This window comes from Coptis chinensis, chromosome 6 (genome assembly GCF_015680905.1).
Source record: "Coptis chinensis isolate HL-2020 chromosome 6, ASM1568090v1, whole genome shotgun sequence".
Taxonomy (NCBI): domain Eukaryota; kingdom Viridiplantae; phylum Streptophyta; class Magnoliopsida; order Ranunculales; family Ranunculaceae; genus Coptis; species Coptis chinensis.
Window position 1 is genome coordinate 39,780,905 of NC_141461.1, and position 14,156 is coordinate 39,795,060.

Sequence of the window (14,156 nt, forward strand, 5' to 3'; positions counted from 1 at the left end):
TCAATCAGCAACTTCGACAAGTGGGTTCAAATACATGTGGGGGCTAAACATCATGGGACCATTCATCCCACAAAAGAAAATAGGGCTCAAATACGTCCTAGCTGCCACATATTACTTCACCAAATGGGTTGAAGCAATCCCACTAGTCCAAGTCAAGGAAGTCAACGTCATCAACTTCATATGGACCAATATCATCACAAGATTTGGTCTACCCCACACCTTTGTTATGGACAATAGAACCCAATTTTTTGGCACACAAGTTAAGACTTTTCTATAAAAATGGCGCATCACTCAAGCATTTTCTACACCTAGATATGCACAAAGCAATAGCCAAGCAGAGGCCACAAACAAAGCCATCAAAGAAAATCTCCAAAAGAAGTTGGAGGGTAAGAAAAGCTAATGGAAAGAGCAGCTCGAGAACACTCTATGGGCATACAGAACAACAGCCAGAGTTAGTACTGATAGGGTTATGTACTAAAAGCATTACTTTTGTATTAACTCTAATTCTTCATATTTTGAATGAGAATAATATGGACAAATGTTATGCATATTATATATGTTATTAGTTATATACATGCGTCTAATATTTTATGTTGTAGATGATATGGTGTGTGGTGACACACAAAAGATCATATCATCAGTACCTTATAAAGTATAAGTAAACGTTCACAACCTAGATGGATTTGGACAAACCATTGGTACGGTTGTAGTATAATCTGGTATTAGTCTATCTTGACTACAAGATTACACTAATACACTTTGTGTGTATTGAACAGGACAAAGTGAGGTTGTTTCTCTTTATACTGACTATATAAGAGAACAAACACCTCTGTTATTATGGATGCTTGTCCTCTTAATCCGGATATAATAACAGGCACTTACGTGCATTGTACATTGCTTTAAATCATCAATGGGTGAGATTCATTTGTGAATCAACAAACTCAATGGATTGGGTAATGACATTGTATGTAAGGTGTGTTGTTGATTATAGAAGAAATTTGTGACCCGCAGGAAGTCGGGTTGATGATGTCCCCTTGAGGAGCTCATAAGGATTGTCATGTAAACCCTGCAGGTGGATTTATTCCGACATGACAATAAGGTTGAGTGGTACTACTCAAGGATATAAGAAGTTGATTAATGTAGTTGTCAGTAACTTGACTTAATCAACGGGCATTTGATATCTTAAACAAGGGGAGATCAACAAGCATATAATATGGAGCCCATAAACATAACACGTAATTTGGGATTAGGGCGGTAGTGCAATAATGGCCTTTAGTGGAATAAGACATTTGTTGACGGACTTGGGTCGTATGTTCTGGGTGAAGATGGGAAGCCCTAGCCCGTCAGGATGCCCAACCCTAATTTCTCTTCATGGTCCCTGTTGTAGCCTATAAATAGAAACCTCTTTCTCTGGCCATTTTTTACACAAGAAAAACTCAAGTTTTGCTCAAAGAAAGATAGATCCAAAATCCGTTCATAACTTTGTGAGTGAGAGAGGTCAAGAGAGAAAGAAGAGGCTAGTAGATCGTTGCCCACACAACGCCATTCTAAGGATAGGAATACAACAGAAGATCAAGAGGTTGCTGATTTTGTAGATCTTGGATTCTCAGAGTTGTCACAGCCGATCTAAAGGTATATTTCTAACCAAATCGTGAACACCCTTTATTCCGTTGCGTATAGGTTTTTGCGGTTCGTAAATCATTCGGTGAAACCATAATGGTTCTTACAAGTACTAACGAGTCCCCTTTCACACTTTGCTTCGGAGCAGAAGCAGTAATATCATTAGAGCTCACAATCACAACCACACGCTCATACATTGTTGAATTAGGAGACAATGACAACATCTTAGCCAAAGAAGTCGATCTCCTAGAAGAGCGAAGAGAAACAGCTGCAATATCCCTAGCTCGATACCACCAGACAATCTAAGGATCATACAACAAGAAGGTCGTCCCAAGATCCTTCCAGGCTGGCGACCTAGTCCTCAAAAAGACTTTAGCACTAGCCAAACTCAACCCAACTTGGGAGGAACCATACATAGTTGTTGGAAACGGAGCGTATTGGATCAAAACTCAGCTCAGAGATATGCTTCCCCGACCTTGGAATATAGCTCTCCTAAAGCAATTTTATCAATAAAATTTTCTCCAGATATATAGGTCGATATGAATAAAATTTCATCAACATTTCAAGTACATATGTCATTTTTTGCATTACATGAGTGTCATGCATCTTGCACTATGTAACCCGACCTAGGACATCATAATGTCAAGTCGTACATCAAAGGAGGAGCCAAGAATGACTCAAATACAACAACCACGCAGTGGTTAAGTATCAATTAATTCAAACCAAGGTCCCCTAAAAGGACCCTAAATCAACTTAACATTAACGCCAGGGTTAAGTATGATTCAACTGTAATTGCCACTCAAAGGCCAATTATCAGACAAATACAATCCAGGGGACCCCCAAAAGGACCCCAAGTTAACTTACGACCTCAAAATGGTTTAAGTTAGACTCAACTATAATGGCCATCCAAAGGCTAATTAAAAGAGGTTCCCTCAAAAGGAATGACTTACACACACCTAAACATGGCAAAGCCTAGGTGTCAACTATGCAAATCTACCAGGTCATACACAAAAGTTGTACGACCTGTTACAATCAGATGACCTACCTAAGTTCAGCAGTTCATCAATGATACCGATATACAACACAGGTCGTCAAACAACAAGCAAAGACAACAAAAGCAATCACATGCATGCAAACCTCAAGAACAATCTCAACAAGTAAGTAATTTAAATATTTCTACTTAAATACAAATTTGGTTAGATACTGAAAGCCCCCAGGTTATCCAAGGAAAACGACCCCAATATCCCCATCATCAAAAATATTGCTTATCAGTAGCAAAATGCAAGTGTTTTAACATTGTTCAAAGAAACATCCAACCAAAATCAAACTAGAGAAGCTCAAGACTAAACAGCAGGAGAAACTTGATCAACGTTCAAAGGATCCAACCCGCTGCCCTATATAGCACCAAAACTGCTAGCCGGATCATCACCAACAGTCAACAAATCTTCGACAACATCACCAAGAAAGGTAGCTGGAGCAGCACCTAGTTCGGATGGCAGATCAGATCGTCTACTAGCATCTGCACCAGTATTTTCCGCAGACATTGTTGTAGCCCCACGTTCAACTAACATCTTAAGGATCTGATACTTATGATCTAGCTCCAAAAAATCATCTACCAGAACATAAGTATCACCACCCTCCACCAAATCCACCAAGTTGTTATATTCAGTCTCAGCTCGTTCAGCAATGGCCCGCGCCTTCTTGCACTCAGCGACCCACTGTTGAACCTCCAGCTTTGAAGAGTCAAGAGATGGTTGCAACAGAGCCACTTTCCCACCCAGCTCTTGCACCTGAGTCCTTAGCCCTCTCCACCTGTTGCTCGGCCACCAGCTTGCGATAGGGCTCCTTAGTGGCATTCAAATCTTTCTTGTACAGATCGGAGATAGCTGCCATCTCCCTCAACTTCCTGTACATGACCAGAACCTGACAAATAACAAATTAAGATTAGATCGGACCAATATTGACAAAGCCCAAAGAGAACAAACTCATAACGGAAGAAAACTCACAAAGCACAACGACCGATCCATCTTTTTCAGGTTCACCTCCAGACTCTTACCATCCAGCTTACGCCTATCTCCATCAAGAATAATACTCTCCAACAACCCTCCAGCTACCAATGAGGACTTGAAACTGCAGTCCCCATTCTTCACAAACTTCCTTAACCTACTCGTGGGATCTTCATACATGACAAGCCGACTCAGAACATCATCTCCACTCTTATCACTTGGGGCCACACTCCCTGACCACTTGCAGTGCTGAGCAGCAGGCTCACCATTACTAACCTTATTCTTACCACGGGCCTCTACTACCCTAGCGTCAACAACCAAATCACTCAAGTTCATTTTCTTCAACGGTGCCCGACCTGAAGAAGTACGACCTTCTACAGTACTAGGTCGTTCCTCAGACTCAGTTTGGGACCTTTTAGCCCCCTCCGTCTAAACCACTTTGGAGCGCCTTTTCAGATTAGGCCTCCGAAGCGAAGTGGGAGCATCACCATCTCCACCAGCACTTCCACCAGCATTATCAACAGCAAGACCACCAGCACTTCCAACACCCGATTCAGAACGGGTGGATGCAGAACGATCCGCATCACCAGAGGAGAAGCGGTTGGATACAGAATGTTCCGCATCACTAGTAGAAAAGTGTTGGATGCAGAGCGTCCTCCATCCCCTAGCTCGAAACGTTGGGATGCCAAACGATCCACATCACCCACCTCAGAGCGTCTGGATGTAGAACGGCTTTCAGCAGCCACACCAATCATCCTAACTGCCCTGGAACAGCTATCACCCGCCCCTCCAGCCTTTCTCATTCCAGAAACAAGTGCCTTCTTTTGGCTCTCCCTCTCCATGGCAGAATCCAAGCTAGAATTAGAGAGAACAATGACAGCCTTGCGAGCCCTCTTCTTTTGCTCCAACTTCTTATGGTTAATCTTCTCTCATCCACACCTCTTAAAATAATGAGAAACTTCTCCCAACAAAGCTCGTTTTTCCTCCCAGCTCAAACAAACAAACTTTTCTATAACACCGGTCTTGGTACGATCACGAATAGAAACCTCTACAAAAATAAAACAAATAAGTCAAAATGTCCAAATCATAATATACCATACACACATTATGACCTAAAACCAATGACCTACCAGAAAACTGTACAACACGATTTGCTAACTCCCAACGAGGAGGACAATATCTACCCACAACCAATAACGGCCTACGACTCCATTCCTCTTGACTCACCCCCACGATAACAGGAGATTTCCCTTTACTAGCCTAAAAAATGAAGTTCAGAGCACCCGACCTCCTCACAACCAAATGCTCCAACACATCTGTTAAGAAGATGTTATAACCCCTATCATTCAACAAATCCAACACATGAAAAATCCTCCAACTATTCCCTACGAACTGACAAGGGGCTTTTCCCAAATAATTCAGCACCTCCACAGTATGACGGGAAAAAAGCAACCTCATCCTAGCCTTCAACTGTCCATAACAAACAACTACTCCTCCACTCCAAGGAACGTAGTCACTATTAAACATATTCCTCTCCCCCCTCAGGTCGTACATGGCCAGGTCGGCCTTCACCCAGCCAAACTCCTCCCTCAAATAAGTATAACAATCCTCCGACCTAGGCCTCCTCATATCCTCAGCCCTCATCTCTAACAGTGGAGACGACGAAGCCTCATCACCACTACGAGACCTAACTTCAACATCTTCCTCTTCATCACTTACTGTTCTCTCTCTCCATTCATTAATTTCAACTACACCACTCAAACTACCACTAGTAATAGACATTCCAAAATCAAAGGAAGAAGAAAAGATCAAAATTTTAAATTGAAAAGCACGCACCTGATAGCAAAGGAAGAGAAAGTTTTTTTTCCTTCTTTCTTTCTTTCGCTCTATTTTTTTTCCTTTTGCTTGAAGAATGAACAGACGAAAACCTTTCACAAAACCAAAACCCTGACCTGCCCAAAACCTCGAGAAAATACAAATCGTTTCGGTTTTCCAGGCAAGCATAATCATGACCATCCCACAAAATCGCCGTGATTTGGGCCCATGTTTCAAAACCCAACTGTTCCCACACATTTTCTGAAACCTAAATTCAAAACAAACAGCTGACAGACACGTGTTTTAAAACTTTATTTTTAAACCGCCCTTTTTCCACCCAACAGCTGTCCAAAGAACGGATAAAAAAAATAAAGGGGGCTGTGTAAGTACCCTCTGTTTCACACTACAGTACACGTGTCCACATACTAGGTCGTCCTCTTTCAACTCGTCCCACACTATCAGATCGTACCCATGACCCAACACCCAGGTCATCCACACCATCAGTTATATCCATTTATGAAAGTAAATCAACTAGCGCAATCTTGGAGCTCAATCAATGCCATAATCAATGAGACATTAACTTTGTAATAGCAGAGTAATGACGAATCATCAAGATAGCACACAAGGTGGATCTACACTTTATAACGGTCTAGAGCAAATATGGAAGGTCAGCGCAAACATCTATAAATAGAGACAGATGAACTACGTAAGGCTTGATTCAAGTTGACCCTAAGAAACTTGATACGTAGGCAACTCTTATCCCAAGAAGAATGCAGCCATTCCCTATCACCCAAATCATCCGGTCGTTGTCCAATAAACAACAAACATCTACAGTGGGATTGAAGAATTTCCTTTCAGCAAGGACTTGTGGCCTAGCCATATCTTATGCCTTGCTTTTTCCTTATAACTCTTCTCATTGCTTCCAATATTTGATGATATTATTCATCAGGTAAAGGTCAACTTATTCGCTAATTGAGAGTTGCAAGATACACACCAGTTCACGTGGTTCACAAACTCGGTGGCAGTATTGGAGTTGATTTGGTATTATTAAACCTTAGAGTTGTTGCTTAAAGTTGGAGTTGGAGTATCTATGTGGTTACTGGTTAGGCAACCTTGTGTTATATTAATTCGTGTTTTCATTCATGTTGGTTCTATTTAGTTGAGGAATGTCTTTATTTGTTGGATAATTTGCATTTTGGTTTAGGGATTCGATCTTGTTTGCATATTGAGTAATCGGATGGATCTGGAAGTAGTCGTGAAGTCATGTGCAATATATGCTTGGCTTCTTTGGATTCTAGTCTTGGTGGTAAACAAGTAGGTGTTATACCATTCTGGTTTATTTTAAACTGGTTTTAGCTAATGCTTGCTTTAGATATTCTAGAAGCCCACTTAACGATTTCTTTTGTATGTAATATAGATGAGAGGATCATCATAGTGTCCTTCTTGGATGGTGTTGTGTTATGGTGTGCGATGGAGCTTGGTGCGAGTTGCAGACTTGCAAAAAAAAAATGGTACTCATAGATGAGGCATTGGTTCTTGATATTTATGAAGTCTCTAGAGGTTAGTGCATGCAAGGTTTAACTCTTTGCTTGGCTAAAATGCTGATCCCCTTGATCAATGTTGACAACTTTCTTAATGTATTATTGTTACGATACTTGTTTGTTTTTATACACGTTTGGATGTGGCAAAAGTGCCTCTATGTATTACTGAAATACTTATTTACTAATTTATAAAGGTATATTAATTATTTGTAAATATGTTGGAAATGGTGATTGTTAGAATGGATGAATAGAATAATTTGTTTGATATATATGTTGTGGAGTGAAATGGTGCAGGTGTAGGTACTGGGCCTGGCAAAAAAATGCCAGGAAATTCCATTATTATTTTTTTAAATAACAAATAATTAGGGACGGATATAGAATCGTTACAAATTTTTTGTCCAAACAATCATAGTAACAGAATAGCAAGCATTAGAAAAGGGTAATTACTAACACTTTTATTTGTTGGAAATGAATCAAGAACAAAATTAATAACCGTTACAAATGAATTTACTAACGGTTATCAAATATTATTGAAATTAATATTAGTAACACTTGATAATCGTTAGTAAATTTTCTAACACTTTATAACCGTTACAAATATCTGTTACTAATATTTGTCATACATTTGTGTCAATGCAAGATAACCATTACAAATAGGTTGTAATGGTGTAGTGTCAGTTGACAAGTTGAGAACTGGATGGATATTAGAAAAAGAGAAGAGAAGACCTTGTACAAAAATAGATCAATTAGTTTCTTCAAAAAGAAAAGAAAAAGAAAGAGATGAAAGAAGAACCCATCAAACACAACAACTCCAAAAAAATCAAAGGAGTCAAAAATCGAATCACCCAAAAGTTCAAAATCGAAAGGAGACAATATCAAAAACAAAAGCAAAAATAAACAAAAGCAAGTTAAAACTCCCAAAAATTCAAAACCATAGAGTCACAAAGCCAAAGGGCTAAAATAATGTATCACAATTCAGAAGCAAAAGAAAAAAAATGAGGGTCTTCCTTGGTTACAAGTATCTTGAAGACCCAGTTTTTCAACTTCACCAAATTCACCAAATTCGGATTACCTTCTTGTTGATCGGATCATAAAGTTTGTAGCCAAACTTTTCATCCCCATAACCCAAAAAAATGCACTGCTTGGCTTTGTCATCAAGCTTATATCTCTTATCCTTGGGAATATGAACAAATGCTCTGCACCCAAATGCCCTCAAGTATCCATAATCAACAACTCTGCCTGACCACACTCTCTCTGGATAATCACTATTTAGAGGCTTTGAAGGCGATAGGTTGATCACATGTACGGCTGTGCGCATTACTTCTACCCAGTAACTCCTTGATAACTTAGAGTGAGACAACATGCATCTCATCCTCTCTAAAATGGTGCAGTTCATCCTCTCGGCAATACCATTATGCTACGGTGTCTTGGGAACTGTCTGCTTATGACGAATCACATAACTCTTGCAATACTCTTCAAACGGCCCAATGTACACTACAACAGAAAGGCTCAGTTGCAGCGCTATACCCCGTCACTAAATGTATAAAAAAGCATTGCAATTGATCAATTGCAATGCCAAACATGGCGTCGCAAAGGCGTTGCAAAAAAATGGGTCACAAAAGATCAAATGTGACACAAACAATGGCGTTGCAAAAACTTTTAGTCTTTTGCAACGCCTCACTGTGTTGCTAATAATTTATGTGCGTTTCTAGTTTATATTTTGAAACTAAGTGATTTTAAAATTATTTAAAATTATTTGCAACGCTAGGCGTTGCAAAAAGCAATTATTAACAACCATTGGCGCAGCCAAAAGTTTACTTTTATCAACACCTTCGGCGTTGCAAAATAGTCTTTTTAATTTCCTAACCCTACCATATTGAAATGCCCTGCTGCTTTGATGGTCAACAAATGTATTTGATGCAATATTTTGATTCTTTTGAATTTGCAAATTCTTCCAAGAGCAATTTATGTAGATAACAATAACAACCCCATTTCATTGTACAATAAATCATAACAAAGTATAATTCATTAAATAAGATCATCCATTACAATTACGTTCTCTTTGCCAATACATCGCATCACATTTTCTTCAAAACATTCAACTAAATTAGACAAGTTATTCTAAACAAGAATCACAAGTATAACACACGTACACACCCACAAGGACGAACTCTAAGAGGTTTCTCACTCTTTGCTCGTTGCCCCGGAAAGGTAGATAGGCATCAATGTGTTTATTTGGATCAAATTTGATTCCACTCCTTCACTTTACATTTCTGAATTGCTAGCCTGCTGCTTTATGCATTCTTTAGCACTCTGTACCATCTTCTTTTGAATTAATGGTGGACCATTAATGAGGTTATTTAGGCATTTGAAAACTGTTCCACCAGAAAAAGAAAAAAAAAATTGGTTAAAAAAAATATAGACTTGCTATCATAACAGCCAAAATAATGGCAGTAAATATGTAGGCTTGTGGGACCCTACCCAAATCCTGCGATTACAAACCTGTGCCATATCGACATGACCTTGTTCTTATGCTCCTTAAAGCTGTATATAATAGTCTAATGAATGTGAAAATATTGTTTCCAAGTTATACGTATGGACCTAGGATGAAAACAGCATTGGTCAAATTCCCAACCTTTTACAACATGAAAAATAATAATCTGCCCATGGCCAAAAGCTTGCAAGAAGATAGAAAAAAAAATAGGCAAGAACCAATAGAGTTGGAATTAAACAACATGGAATAATGGGTAAGAGTACCATCTTGAAACAAGGAAAAAAAGACTAAACACAAGTACCTCACATAGAAACATAGATGTCATATGGATCATAAGATAAGCATGTATTACTTTAAGGTCATTACATTTGTAGTAAGCACTAACACCGTCAAAAACAATATTGTAGACAATCTAAAGTAGCAAGGACAACCAACTACACTAGATCCTACTGCTATATATATGAGTTAAAAACACAAATGAAATTCAATGCTGTAATATTTTTCATGTTCTATTGCAAAACAAATTTCTAATTATGTTACTACACATGATATGGTCCATAAATGTCTAATGGGGAACTAGTGAATCCAATATTATCTACTGAAGCTTATGCGGACAATAAAAAATTTACTACTTATTTCCCGTATAAAAATAGATAAAAGTCATACCCCTACGGCATTGGAGACAACTCAATCTCAAATCAAATCAACCCTTCAAAATTTCAACCACCTCCTACGAACATCCAGTAAAATAGCAAAGATAGAGATTATTGAAAACAATGAATGGCCTGACCATGAAAAACAAAATTATGAGTCAGTAAAAATAGACCAAAAAATAAGTGTGTTCAAGAAGCAAAACTAGTTAGTACTTCATTATGTGAGAAGTTAGAAAAATACAAATGGAAATCATGTGGTAACGCAGACCATAAGCAACTCACACGTCCATCTAACACAAAGTTATGACAACAAAATGAAATAACAATTTAAATACACTATTATACCACAATACCATAAAAATGAGTCACAAAAAATGGTATTCTCATTGTTTCTCATTATATTTCACTTGAAACATAATAAACTCGAAAATTAAAGCTAGAAAACATCAAATAACGAACCATTAAAGATAGGTTGTGGTTATTTGAGTCTGTATTTTTCATACATATTCTCCTTTTCTTATACTTACATCCTTTATTTTGGTTATTTCCAATTATTTTTTTATCTTAATAAAATGTGTATGCCCACAAGGCATTCACTTTAATCCTGCCTCAAAGATCTGGTCAGTAGACTCACTTGACACTTTAGTTTCTAGAAATACCAATAAGATAACCATGACTAAAGTAAAATGGTATAATAAGCAAGATTGTGATTATAGTATGAGATGAATATATAAAAAGTCGTAGACCTGGATCAATATGCAGCTGCAGAATGACCTGCTCCAGTGACTGCAACAATTGGAACAAAGAGATGAGGAAAGGCAAATGTTAGTATCGCCAGACTGTATACAACATTTTCCAAAAGATTGGCAAACAATCTCCATCCTTTTGGATTCACATAAAAATGGCGACCATATTTCGATAGAAATATTTTACTCAAATACCCAATTTCCATCCTTAAGTACCCAATTAATAGTTGCAGCTATAGGAATTTCACCTTTCCCCAATCCGACAGCATAAAGTAAAACCAAATAGAATCACACAAAACATAAGCCAATCCAAACTAAATAGTCATCCACAAATAAGATAAATGGTATACCTGAGTAGCAAGAACACCAGTAACTTGACTAGCTATGCCTTGAACACCATGACATAACGAATACTCCATATTCTCTCCTAGCCGCTTCCTCAAAAACACGAGTGGAAAACCAAAAAATGGGATGTGTGATTCGAAGCCACAGTAAAGGAGGCGGTCCGTATTCAAATCCCACACCCACCACTGCAAAGGACCGCTTCGTTTCGGTCCTTTCGACTTTGGTGAATGTAACGGGTACCGAAAGGAGTAGTAACTGAAATAGTCCATGATCCGAAGTCGTGGAGCTCCATTAGCCCGAAAGTAACATTCCGTCATCCATTTTGTTACAAGCATCAGAAAGAACTGTTTATTGCTGCTAAAGGAATGTATACAGGACAATTTGTTTATTGTGGGAAGAAAGCTAATTTAATGGTGGGGAATGTTTTACCATTGAGAAGTATACCTAAAGGAGCTGTTGTTTGTAATGTTGAACATCATGTTGGTGATCGTGGTGTCCTTGCTAGAGCTTCCGGTGATTATGCTATTGGTATTAGTCATAATCTTGACAATGGGATGAGCAGGATTAAACTACCTTCTGGTGCCAAGAAGATTGTTCCAAGCGGATGTCGTGCCATGATTGGTCAGGTCGCTGGTGGAGGTAAGACTGAGAAACCTATGCTGAAGGCAGGAAACATTTATCACAAATACAGAGTGAAGAGGAACTGTTGGCCCAAGGTTCGTGGTGTTGCCATGAATCCAGTTAAGCATCCTCATGGTGGTGGTAATCACCAACACATTGGGCATCCTAGTACTGTTCGTCGTGATGCCCCTCCAGGACAGAAAGTTGGGCTCATTGCTACTAAGAGGACTGGTCGTCTCCACGGTCAAGCTGTTGCCAATGCTGCTAAAGAGAAGGCTTAGATATTATGCATTCGTTCTCAATTTTTTCACTTTGTCTTTCGAAATGATCTGTGTTAGACATTTGTTATTCACATTTTGAGAAAAGACGAGAGAAGACTTGCTATGCTTTGTTTTATAATTAGGATGGCAACTATGATTGTTAATTGTTATTTTTTCTTCTAAAAAAAAACTACTAACACTATTCGGATAACCATCGGGTGGCATCAACTATAAAAAAAAAAAAGGTCCCTACAATCTCCACTCTTAAAGTCAAAATCATTAGAATAAAAATTAGAAAAATACTCTTGAATTCTGATTTAAGGAACTGAAGCATGTATTCGATCAAATATTGTCAATACAGTAGACTTAAAGTCCAAATCAATAGAATAAAAATTAGAAGAAATACTTGAATCAAAGCAAAGAAAGGTGTGTGTGTGGATTCGGGTGGTACACCAAGGAACACTTAAGACATATGTTCGTATGTCAATTTCAATCCTACTTCCATTCTTATTATAGCCTATCGCTAGAGTATGAACTTGCAATACCTGAGGTGCTTTGCCATTACTCAACATATATTAATATTGACAAAGAAATCTAAAAGGGCGAGGATTTTACGGTGAGATTTCATCTGAACAGAATTTAAATGTTTAACCAGCAAAATCATCAAACAACATTTTACTAGGCGAACTATCCCAAAACTAATTGGATATCAAACTAATTATCCCAAAATCCAACAATTAAAGACCTAAAATCACATATTGAACCACATTTAATCCCTGAAACCAAAGTCGAAGCTTTGCCTGTGGTGGAGGATTAACCCAAAACCAAAACCGAAATTAAGCTTTAAACTTTAATAAAGAAAGAGGTAGAGAGAGCTTTGTATGTGGAGCTTTGTGGAGGAATGGAGGGAGGAGGAGAGAGGAATAAGATGGGGAGGTAGGAGAGAGAGAGAGAGAGAGAGAGAGAGAGAGTAAAGTGTTTTTAGGGCTTTCTAATTTTTCATTTTTTTCAGTTGGAGTTGAGAATGAAAAAAGGCCCGCCACAAACTTTGGTTGAGAAATTGAATATCGCGGCAAATAAAAAAGCCATGTAAGCGACACCAACGTCGTCGCAACAAGGGTTTAATAAAAGCTTGTGCTATTGATAATCGGCAAAGGATAGTCTACCTACGAAATGAACGATGAACTCAAAACGTAAGTAAACTAAAACTAAATTATGATGCCTATATTTATCAAAGATTCTCTACTCTCAATTCTATCGAAATAGCGTGGAGTAACAAATTTGTTCCACTCCTAGTTCTCTAGCATGCAATGTTTCCTAATCTAATTAGTCGGTCTTAAGTCTAATGAGAGTTTTACGAGGGGGGGATTATACTACGATGCAATATGAAATTGATTATTTTAATTTAAACTACGAATGCTATGGAAATATGATTGTTTTTGAATCTAGATAAAAGATTAGAGGGGAATTGAATCCACCTCGAATCCAACTTAATAACCTAGCATAGATTGTTGTATCTCGATTCTTACGTTCTTACGGCAAGAATTTCGAGTTCTAATCCCTAGTGTTCGTGGCATTTCTACCAAATACTAACTAGCATGTGAGGTCGTCCACCCATTCTCATGGCGAAACACGACCTTCTAGAGTGGAATAGAATCTACAAACAATTCTACACTAACAACTAAGTTTTCATCAAGGCTTCATCAACCCCTCTAATAGAGGTTTTACCCTTGATTCATCAAACTAACATTTCCCATTGAATCTAAACTAAACATAATGTAAAGAATTGAAATTTACTTAATCAAACAATAATGACATCTAATTTAATAACTAAAATGAAATAAGAACAAGAATTGAAATTAGATCTAGAAATGGAAATGACAAAAATCGAAATTGATAAAAAATACTACTTTATTGATCTAATCAAATGAAGAACAAGATTCAAGGGTTTAATCTAATACAATGAATTGAAACTAATTAAACTAAGTTCTAAAACTAATTAATGGAGGCTAACTAATCTAGGTCTAACTATCTACCATTAACAAAGAGTAAAGC

General features: G+C 37.9%; 1 pseudogene; it reads left to right on the forward strand.

Moving 5' to 3' along the window:
• The first annotated feature begins 11,341 nt into the window (after positions 1-11,341).
• LOC147492943 (large ribosomal subunit protein uL2 pseudogene) lies at positions 11,342-12,271 on the forward strand (annotated as a pseudogene).
• The last annotated feature ends 1,885 nt before the right edge of the window (positions 12,272-14,156 follow it).